Here is an 11,502-nt window from a genome sequence, read left to right on the forward strand (position 1 = left end):
GCCCTTTCGGGCCATGTGAGCTTGGGCGCTCGCTGCAGGAATCCCTCCAGGCTCCTTGTCAACTGAGTCATGTGTGACCTGTTCAGTCCTCATTCTGAGTGCCAGGGGAGAGGTGCAGTCTCTGCACCCCAAATCCCGGGGGCCTGTGGCAGGTGTCCCCGAGGACCTCAGCCATCTCTGGTGACGTGAGTCCTCCCAGGTGGCCTCAGCCCTCCCAGGTGACATCCTTCCATGGTGACTCTGGCTTTTGCAGGAGGTGGGCTACCACAGGCACCTGAGCCACGTCACTGCCATCCTCCTCCTGTATCTGCTGGAGGAAGATGGTGTCTGGGTGTTGGACAGCTGCTGGACAGTCAGAGGCACTCCCTGCAGGGTAGGTGGACAGCTGCCCCCAGGCCTCTCACAGCAAGGCCAGGGGACGGTCACCCTGGCCGGTGATCCCAACTTCCAGGCAAGGTGCTTTCCTTGCATCCCAGCTTGTTTGGAGCCTCCAGGACATCCCTACTGAGGGTCCCACAGGAGCCTGGGTCTGGACAGGGACCCTCTCACCGCAAGTCAGACGCCTTTCATCCCCAACAGCAGAGGGACCGATACCTCCCACTGGCCACCCTCTGTCGCCCAAAGCCAGCCCCGACTTTGTGCAGGCACCATTCACCTCCCTGAGGGTCCTCCTGCCTCCCAGCTGGCTGTGCTCCCAGCCACCCTCCCTGCACATGAATGGGCCGACGAAGCCCAGATGGCAATGTCTGCCCATCCCATGTCCCCTAGCCTGACCCCGCATCCAGCACCCCAGCACCCACCCCCTTCTCCCTGCTGGCACCCACCTGCCTCAGCCCTGCCTCATGGTGTCAGAGGCAGGCCTGTCCTCCTGGCACCTTGACCCAGGAAGCCACTGGGCTGCGCTTCCAGCCAGGGCCCTCCTCCTCAGGGCTGAGGCTGTGTGGTGGGGTCACTGGATGGTAGAAAGGGAGGCCTTGGGACCCGGGGTCCCCTGCCACTACCCAGCAATTCCAGCTGACGCCTCCACATCTTGGGCGTGGGCTCTGATGGGGTGAGGGGTCGAGGGCTTCTCAGTATTCTACAGCCCAAATATTGCCTGGCTCCGGAGGCGCCTATCGCACCAGGAGCAGGTGCTGCAAAGTCCTTCCCGGAGATCATGAGACGCCTGGTGAGTGAATCACACCCTGGGTCCCATGGGCCAGGGGAGACTCGAGCCCCTCATGGGGCTGGCAAGAGGCCGAGTCCCAGCCACGGCCTGACCTGGGATGGGGATTCTCCATGAATTTGAAGTTGGGTGTCCTTTTCCTGCCCCCAGAGGATCCAGAGGCGCTGGGAGCAGGCAGGGCTGAGCTCTGGCTAAGCAGGGCTGAAGGAAATGCGTCCACCGGGCATCGTGCATGGATGTGTTGGGAGACCCTTGGGTTTTGCCCCTTGAGGAAGGGTCTGCAGAGGGGCCTGGAAGGGAGGATTGCAGGGCAACTCAAGGGGCCCTGAGCACCTCTGCCCCTCCCTTCAGGGCGAGGAAGGGCTGTGCGGTGATGGTTTCATGCTGCAGTGGCTCCTCTGGTGTTTCACTGATGGGGTAAGGAGGCACAGGGAGACCCCAGCCCATGAACACGGTGCCCAGCTGCCGCCGCCCAGGGGTCCAGCTCCACCAGGAGGACTCGGGTCACCCCCAGCCTGTAGGAGGCACAGGCAGGTCCCTGATGACACACAAACCAGGCCCTGCTTGAGAGGGTGCATCCCATGGCAGAGGCCAGGGCTTAGGCCCAGCCTTATGGGCAGACTGGACCAGGACCCGACTTGGGAGGACCCACAGAAGCCCAAAGTCCTCAGGAAGCCCCTCCTTCCAGAAGCCACATCACTGCTGAGGTGTGTCCCCCATGAGGAGCTGCAGGACCTGGTCTGACCCAGCTTTATAGGGGGGGTCTCATCCCATGGAGAGGGGTCCTCAGCACTCCAGGGGACTGAAACCCCAGGGGGCCCTGCTCAGGCCTCTGATCCCAGCCCAGAAAGACAGGTCCCCCCACACTTGCTGTCCTTACAAAATCCTTCAGGCTCACCCTGCAACTGTGGGATGTGCTTGTCTTGAAGGGCAAGCGGGTACTGAGGGCCATGGCGCATGCATCATTCAAAATACACAGGGGTAAGTCCCGTGTGCCTGAGGGTGCCTTGGGGACCATGAGGCACAGACCCCGGCTGGCCTGAGGGACGTGTCCTTACACTATTCCTGTGACTCTCTGCTCTGTCTCAAGGAGGGGTCTGGCCTGGTGGGCTGGGCAAGGCATGATGACACTGAGTCCACCCTGCACATGACCCAGATGAAAGTCAGGAGTGTGGTGAGCACTTCCCTGCCCGGCCTCCCCTAGCTGTGGCCTCCTGGGCACAGCCGGACCCTGGGGTGGCCAAAAAGGACCTGGCACCACCCAGTGGAAGGTGGGCCTGGTGGAAACAGGGAGCGAACACCGATCCCCTGCAGGGAACCCTCCCAGCCTGATGCCCGCCCTGTCCCTAGAGCGCCTCATGAAGCTTTCCTGGAGCACCGTCTGGGAGTTTCAGGAGCGACTCTCTCAGAGCTGGGCCCTGGAGGACAACGTGGTCCTCAGGAACCTTCAAACCTCCATGAAGGAACTCACAAGGAAACACTGAGACCTGCCACCCCCAGGTGGGCTCCAGTACCAGGTCCCCTCCCGAGTCACCCTCTGGGACAGTCAGTGGTGGGGAGTGCTCTGGCCCCACCAGTCCTCCTACCTGGTCTTCCTCCTGCATCTCTTCCTCCTCTACTCTTTGTTTTTCTGAGACAGAGTCTCGCTCTGTCGCCAGGCTGGAGTGCAGTGAGTCGATCTTGGCTCACTGGAACCTCTGCCTCCTAGGTTCAAGCAATTCTCCTGCCTCAGCCTCCCGAGTAGCTGAGACTTCAGGTACACGCCACCACACCCAGCTAATTTTTGTATTTTTAGTGGAGATGGGGTTTCACCATGTTGGCCAGGCTNAACTGAGTCATGTGTGACCTGTTCAGTCCTCATTCTGAGTGCCAGGGGAGAGGTGCAGTCTCTGCACCCCAAATCCCGGGGCCTGTGGCAGGTGTCCCCGAGGACCTCAGCCATCTCTGGTGACGTGAGTCCTCCCAGGTGGCCTCAGCCCTCCCAGGTGACATCCTTCCATGGTGACTCTGGCTTTTGCAGGAGGTGGGCTACCACAGGCACCTGAGCCACGTCACTGCCATCCTCCTCCTGTATCTGCTGGAGGAAGATGGTGTCTGGGTGTTGGACAGCTGCTGGACAGTCAGAGGCACTCCCTGCAGGGTAGGTGGACAGCTGCCCCAGGCCTCTCACAGCAAGGCCAGGGGACGGTCACCCTGGCCGGTGATCCCAACTTCCAGGCAAGGTGCTTTCCTTGCATCCCAGCTTGTTTGGAGCCTCCAGGACATCCCTACTGAGGGTCCCACAGGAGCCTGGGTCTGGACAGGGACCCTCTCACCGCAAGTCAGACGCCTTTCATCCCCAACAGCAGAGGGACCGATACCTCCCACTGGCCACCCTCTGTCGCCCAAAGCCAGCCCCGACTTTGTGCAGGCACCATTCACCTCCCTGAGGGTCCTCCTGCCTCCCAGCTGGCTGTGCTCCCAGCCACCCTCCCTGCACATGAATGGGCCGACGAAGCCCAGATGGCAATGTCTGCCCATCCCATGTCCCCTAGCCTGACCCCGCATCCAGCACCCCAGCACCCACCCCTTCTCCCTGCTGGCACCCACCTGCCTCAGCCCTGCCTCATGGTGTCAGAGGCAGGCCTGTCCTCCTGGCACCTTGACCCAGGAAGCCACTGGGCTGCGCTTCCAGCCAGGGCCCTCCTCCTCAGGGCTGAGGCTGTGTGGTGGGGTCACTGGATGGTAGAAAGGGAGGCCTTGGGACCCGGGGTCCCCTGCCACTACCCAGCAATTCCAGCTGACGCCTCCACATCTTGGGCGTGGGCTCTGATGGGGTGAGGGGTCGAGGGCTTCTCAGTATTCTACAGCCCAAATATTGCCTGGCTCCGGAGGCGCCTATCGCACCAGGAGCAGGTGCTGCAAAGTCCTTCCCGGAGATCATGAGACGCCTGGTGAGTGAATCACACCCTGGGTCCCATGGGCCAGGGGAGACTCGAGCCCCTCATGGGGCTGGCAAGAGGCCGAGTCCCAGCCACGGCCTGACCTGGGATGGGGATTCTCCATGAATTTGAAGTTGGGTGTCCTTTTCCTGCCCCAGAGGATCCAGAGGCGCTGGGAGCAGGCAGGGCTGAGCTCTGGCTAAGCAGGGCTGAAGGAAATGCGTCCACCGGGCATCGTGCATGGATGTGTTGGGAGACCCTTGGGTTTTGCCCCTTGAGGAAGGGTCTGCAGAGGGGCCTGGAAGGGAGGATTGCAGGGCAACTCAAGGGGCCCTGAGCACCTCTGCCCCTCCCTTCAGGGCGAGGAAGGGCTGTGCGGTGATGGTTTCATGCTGCAGTGGCTCCTCTGGTGTTTCACTGATGGGGTAAGGAGGCACAGGGAGACCCCAGCCCATGAACACGGTGCCCAGCTGCCGCCGCCCAGGGGTCCAGCTCCACCAGGAGGACTCGGGTCACCCCAGCCTGTAGGAGGCACAGGCAGGTCCCTGATGACACACAAACCAGGCCCTGCTTGAGAGGGTGCATCCCATGGCAGAGGCCAGGGCTTAGGCCCAGCCTTATGGGCAGACTGGACCAGGACCCGACTTGGGAGGACCCACAGAAGCCCAAAGTCCTCAGGAAGCCCCTCCTTCCAGAAGCCACATCACTGCTGAGGTGTGTCCCCATGAGGAGCTGCAGGACCTGGTCTGACCCAGCTTTATAGGGGGGGTCTCATCCCATGGAGAGGGGTCCTCAGCACTCCAGGGGACTGAAACCCCAGGGGCCCTGCTCAGGCCTCTGATCCCAGCCCAGAAAGACAGGTCCCCCCACACTTGCTGTCCTTACAAAATCCTTCAGGCTCACCCTGCAACTGTGGGATGTGCTTGTCTTGAAGGGCAAGCGGGTACTGAGGGCCATGGCGCATGCATCATTCAAAATACACAGGGGTAAGTCCCGTGTGCCTGAGGGTGCCTTGGGGACCATGAGGCACAGACCCCGGCTGGCCTGAGGGACGTGTCCTTACACTATTCCTGTGACTCTCTGCTCTGTCTCAAGGAGGGGTCTGGCCTGGTGGGCTGGGCAAGGCATGATGACACTGAGTCCACCCTGCACATGACCCAGATGAAAGTCAGGAGTGTGGTGAGCACTTCCCTGCCCGGCCTCCCCTAGCTGTGGCCTCCTGGGCACAGCCGGACCCTGGGGTGGCCAAAAGGACCTGGCACCACCCAGTGGAAGGTGGGCCTGGTGGAAACAGGGAGCGAACACCGATCCCCTGCAGGGAACCCTCCCAGCCTGATGCCCGCCCTGTCCCTAGAGCGCCTCATGAAGCTTTCCTGGAGCACCGTCTGGGAGTTTCAGGAGCGACTCTCTCAGAGCTGGGCCCTGGAGGACAACGTGGTCCTCAGGAACCTTCAAACCTCCATGAAGGAACTCACAAGGAAACACTGAGACCTGCCACCCCAGGTGGGCTCCAGTACCAGGTCCCCTCCCGAGTCACCCTCTGGGACAGTCAGTGGTGGGGAGTGCTCTGGCCCCACCAGTCCTCCTACCTGGTCTTCCTCCTGCATCTCTTCCTCCTCTACTCTTTGTTTTCTGAGACAGAGTCTCGCTCTGTCGCCAGGCTGGAGTGCAGTGAGTCGATCTTGGCTCACTGGAACCTCTGCCTCCTAGGTTCAAGCAATTCTCCTGCCTCAGCCTCCCGAGTAGCTGAGACTTCAGGTACACGCCACCACACCCAGCTAATTTTTGTATTTTTAGTGGAGATGGGGTTTCACCATGTTGGCCAGGCTGGTCTCGATCGCTTGACTTTGTGATCCGCCCGCCTCGGCCTCCCAAAGTGCTGGGATTACAGGCGTGAGGCACCGCACCAGCCTTCTTCCTCTACTCTAAGGAAGTAAAATGGGTCTGCCAGCCCACAGGGCAGGCACTGAGTGCATGTGTCCTGGCCATGAGGTGCAGATAGGCAGGGGCTGTGGGCAGGACTCCCCAACTTCCCTCCCCCACTTTCCACATTGTCCCCATCGCCCTCTCAAAGGGCCCTGAAGGGCACTGGGGCAGTCAGATCCAGGTGTGGGAGCCCCTGCCCCCACCTCCAAGCAGCAGGAACCCCTCATTCTTGAGTGCCCCTCCAAGGGTGTCAAGACAACAAGGGTGTCAAGACAACAAACCAGGTGGACAAGAGAATCAGTGTCCTGACCCAGAGAGGATTTGGAAGAGGGCACAGGGGGAAGCCCTGACCCAGAGACACAACCAAGAGTTCAGCTGGGTGTGGGATCGGTCCAGCCCTGGCATGGGGTGGACGGCCTGGAGGAGAGAGGGAAACCCGTACCCATTCACTTCTCACCCACTGTGGAGACAGACCCCATGCGAGGTGGCAAGGGGGTGGGTGATAGTGAAGGTCCCTTTCACCTGAGTTCTGACTCGGGGCTGCTGAACAGCCCTGAGATGAGGGCGTGAGGCAGGAAGCCCCGAGCCAGCCTGTACCCTGGGGACCATTTCAGGAGCGACCTGAAGTTCCCTGAAAGCTCCCCCACCCCAGGCTGCACACAGCCCTCACCCTGGGATCAGCAGCCTGCAGGGGCGTCCTCAGTGTCCGGCCAGGGGGTCACACGGGGACCCGGAGGACTCCAGAGGCCCAGGCCTGTGGGGCCCAGCCCTGGAGAGGCCCGATGGGCTCGGTGAAGATGCCGACCATGTCTTGTTTTTTCCAGCAGAACTCAAGTGAGCGTCCTCGAGGGCGTCCCCTGGCATTGGGCCCCTATCTGAGGGGGACAGACTGGCTCTCCCCACCCCACCAGCTCAGCTCCAGGGACTCATGCCATCAGTCCCTCCGGACAAAAGCCTTGTCCTTGGGAAGCCGAGACGGGCGGATCACGAGGTCAGGAGATGGAGACCATCCTGGCTAACACGGTGAAACCCCGTCTCTACTAAAAAAATACAAAAAACTAGCCGGGCGACGTGGCGGGCGCCTGTAGTCCCAGCTACTCGGGAGGCTGAGGCAGGAGAATGGCGTAAACCCAGGAGGCGGAGCTTGCAGTGAGCTGAGATCCGGCCACTGCACTCCAGCCTGGGCGACAGAGCGAGACTCCGTCTCAAAAAAACAAAACAAAACAAGAACAAAAGCCTTGTCCTCCCCCAGCTTGGCCTGATTAGGCTGTCCTCAAGGCTGAGGCCGAGGCCCAGCAGCACAAGGAGGCTTCACCAGAACCCAGGGCAGCAAGCCACTCTGTGAGGGGCCCAGAGGCTCAAGATGAGGCCAGCCTGTCACCCAGTGAGGTCAGGCCTTGTATATGAAAATGCCTGTGCTGGAAGTCTATGCCACAGTGCCCGACAGACCTGGATGTTGGGAGCCCGTGGTTCCCCAACTACAATTTTGAACAGGGCTACAGTGCCCGTCACTTCCAACATCTTAACCTGGGCAGCTCTGGAACCACAAGCCAGGCCTGGTCCAGCAAGCCCACTGGGCCCTGACACCAGGCCCTGCCTGGGCTTATGACAGAGAGGACGCAGGTCGAGAGACCCCCCCCAGCAGCAAGGTGGCACCTGCCTGCAACCCCCCTCGGTAGAAGAAGAACTTGGAATGGAAGGAGCCCAGACGGTACCCGCCCAGCTGCCTTACAGCCCCAGATGGCTCCTGGACCTTGGTTTTTATTGCTATTTTATTGTTTGGCCTTTGGACCTTGGGAAATCCAATGTAGTGGGGAACTTGGTCCCATCAAGGCCTCTGGAGGGAAGGCTGAGCATGGGGGTCCTGCAGCTCCAGCCAGCCAGCCTCAGGCCAGGGGGCCACACGGGAACCCTAGGACTCCAGAGGCCCAGGCCTGTGGAGCTCAGCCCTGGAGAGGCCCTTGGGGCCTCTGACTCCACCTGTGAGTCAGAGCCCATTCCCCCAGGTCCTGAGTCCCAGGCCAAGGGGCCTGGCTTCAACTCGAGTCCTAGGAAGACAGCGGCACCACGGGCCCCCAGGTGACCACGTAGGGGACCAGGGCACTGTAAGCCCTGATGCTGTAAGGATTCACATCAGGGAACCTAGGCAAGCCAGGCAGAGACGCTGAGTCCGTGCAGTGATGAGGATGTGGGGGGCTGGCTTCAAGGGGGTCAACAGTTGTTGACACTGCGTGGGGGCCCTTCCTGGCTCATCGCTGCAAGTGCGGGCGGTGCACCTCGGAAGACTGGCCCACCAGCGCCCCGAGTGCCCCAGCCTGCTATGCCAACCATGGCACTGGAGGCCTCAAGGCCCTCTCCACCCATCCCTCCTCCTGGAAAGCCTTGTCTGCAGCTAGCCCCTTGCCGCAGCCCCGCAGTCACCTGCCAAGCGCCTTCCCAGCCGGGCTTTCCAGAGGGCAGGGGCGCCCTGCAATCATCGCCTCAGCAGCTCAGACTGTGGAAGAGTTTCTATCCACATTCCCACGTTCCCACCAAAGAGAATCCCTGTAGAGGATGCTCTTGATCCTGAGGTGGGGAAAACAGCACGCCAGGTGGATGGAGTCAGCTCCTTTCCCCAGCCACCACGATTGCTGGATGGGCCCACGGACAAAGTAGCCATCAGACAGGTATGGGAGGGAAGAGGTTCAGCATCCTGCTCGTGCCCTGACCAGGCCGACACCACTGCCGAGTGCCCCATCTGCTGATAAGAGACTTGGTGTCGAGCCCTGGGCTGGCAGTTTCCCAGGAGGACCGGTTGGCCACCTGTGGGCAGGCTGCCCACACTGTGGAGAGGGCTGAGATCAGCCTTCACTGCAGGGAGCCCCTAATTGGACACAGACTCGCCGGCCCTGCCTGTTGCCATCACAGCAGCCCACAGGGCATTGCTTGCGACCAGGGTACCCCATTCACAGTGAGGGACAGGCAGCTGTGGCCCCTGACCAGGGAACTAACTTCTCACTATGTCAGCCACCACCTGGAAGCAACTGGGCTTACGATCGCGGGTTATGCTGTAGTAGTGAGGTTGTCTTACGAGATGAATTTTATGCTTTCTACTGGAAACCAGTGTATGGTGCTGACTCTCCCATAACCAGGTGTAGTTGTGAGAGTGAAGGTGTCAAAAGTGGACGATGTTGAGTATTGCACCCAAATGTCTCCAAGTTTTCCTAGGCCTGTCCAGAAGAAATGGAGCTTTGCTGGTTGGAAGGTCTGAGGACCCAGACAGAGTGAAGCTTCCCCCAGGGGACATAACAATGGCTCTATTTAACATGAGGAGACAGAACTAAGTCTGAAACCCAGAGTGTTCTCTGGTGTTCTTGGTGTTTCCATGTAAAGGAAGTCAAATAACTTGCCATAAAGGTTGGCCACAGAAGCATCTGAAAAAGGAGGGGGCAGAACTATTCAGAACTCAAGAGGCTTCAGAATTGAAGATGAGGCTGAGCAGGAGACTCCTGACCCGCTTAGGGCAGGGGAAGTATGCGGGGGCTGCTAGAAGAGGACGTCATAGAGGTCCACCATGGCCTTGTGACCTGTCACAGAACCATGCACCTGAACAGCTGTGCACATCTTCTCTCCACTGATGACAGTATTTCTATCCATTTGCTACTCTCCATGCAGGGAGCTTGCTACAAAATGCACATAACCACAGCCTGGGTCTTGCAATCCACACCTGGCAAGGATTCCGCCTGTCAAGGGCTTCAGGTCTGAAGGTCCATGGCTGTCCGAAATCCTGGATGTCACATTCCTGCCCAAAAAAGGAGGGATGAGGCTCAAGCAGCAGCAGGCCACTCACAGAAAGGGACGAAACGTTGAGTGCGCGGCCTCCCTGACACCCAGACAAGTCTTGAGGCACAAAGCCAGGCTGCAGCTCTGGCCACTGACTCAGACCAGGGACGCCCCCATGCAGGCCGGTCTGCCCTGGCTGCTCTTCTCCCTCCTGCCACCCTCTCCTCGGCTGCTTGTGTCAATAAAAGGAAAACCGGCCAGTTTTCAGAGAAAATGTAGCTTTATTATGACAGAAAAGAGACTACAAAGCATTAGGGGAGGAGGAGGAGTCACACAGCTCCTCAAAATGGGAGGGGAAAGGAAAGAGTAAACATCTTGGTAAATAAAGTCTCCAACCACAGCACAGTCAATTGGATTTTTTTAAATTTTTATTTTCAAACTTACAGTAAACAAAACAATCACTTAAATGGTCAAAAGAACAGCAATTTTACACAATGAAAAGCATACACACCAAGCCAAAATACAATAGCACTCGGGTCTATATGTTGCAGTGGCGCTGGCGCCGGAGGGAACGCCCAGGGAGGTTGCAGTGCTCACCAGGGAGCCCAGGTCCACGGAGGGCCCCGGGGCCGGAGGGAGGCCGCCCACATTCCCAGCACATCCCCTGTCTCAAAGCACTCCCTTCAGGCATCTGAACAGGGAAAGGCCATGTGGCTTCCTGAGAAGCACTGAAAGGCCAGCCAGCATCTCCGAAACGCAGGCCATTTTTAACACTGCTGTGAATGTGTTGGGGTCACCGAGGGGGCCCCTTAGTGGTCAGATGCACTTTGTCAGAATTTACACCTACATGGGGCGATCACTAGGCAACGGGAGAACAGGTTTCCTGAATTTCATGGCCAGATGGGGAGCTAAAAGGAGAGAGATTCCTGAACCCAACATGTAAATATTTTGTTCCGACAAAGTAAATTCACAAGAGCACATCAAACACAAGACCTAATGCAAGGGGCAGTGCCAGGGCCGCTGCCTGCCTCCGGTGAGCAGCTCTTCAGCAGCAGGCATGGGGTAATTGCTTAGAACGGCAATGCCACAGTGGAATAAGGGGGATTAACTTGGATACAAAAGTTTAGAATAATGCCCACCAAGAATGCATGTGACTCCACCTCTCTTCCCAGTTCTAATGTTCTCAAAACAGCAGACACCCCTGAATGCAAGTGGAAAGAGGAGGGGGACCAGGGGTTGGCAGTGGGGAGGGGAGGCAGGGCCTGGCCAAACCCGGGCAGCTGCCAGAAAGGCCCAAGGCCCACACACTGCCTTCTGCATTTCCGCAAGACACCCCAGTAAACTAGGGCGTCCCAAGGTGGCAAGCCTTCAGGGAGGCACTGCCCAGCTCAGAATCCTGTGGGCCAACTTCAGTCAACTCTCCTGTTAGATTTGTTCCTGATTAAAAGACTGCTCACAGGCCAGGCGCAGTGGCTCATGCTTGTAATCCCAGCACTTTGGGAGGCTGAGGTGGGTGGACTGCCTGAGGTCAGGACTAGCCTGGCCAACATGGTGAAACCCCATCTCTACTAAAATACAAAATTAGCCCGGCGTGGCGGCGTATGCCTGTAGTCCCAGCTACTTGGGAGGCTGAAGCAAGAGAATTGCTTGAACCCAGGAGGCGGAGGTTGCAGTGAGCCGAGACTGCACCACTGCACTCCAGCCTGAGCAACAAGAGCAAAATTCCAT

The 11,502-nt window shown here is 59.2% G+C and overlaps 1 pseudogene; it reads left to right on the forward strand.

Moving 5' to 3' along the window:
- The first annotated feature begins 4,810 nt into the window (after positions 1-4,810).
- On the forward strand, positions 4,811-8,095 carry LOC108513203 (uncharacterized; annotated as a pseudogene).
- The last annotated feature ends 3,407 nt before the right edge of the window (positions 8,096-11,502 follow it).

This window comes from Rhinopithecus bieti, unplaced genomic scaffold, assembly GCF_001698545.2.
Source record: "Rhinopithecus bieti isolate Rb0 unplaced genomic scaffold, ASM169854v2 scaffold_32401, whole genome shotgun sequence".
Classification (NCBI taxonomy): domain Eukaryota; kingdom Metazoa; phylum Chordata; class Mammalia; order Primates; family Cercopithecidae; genus Rhinopithecus; species Rhinopithecus bieti.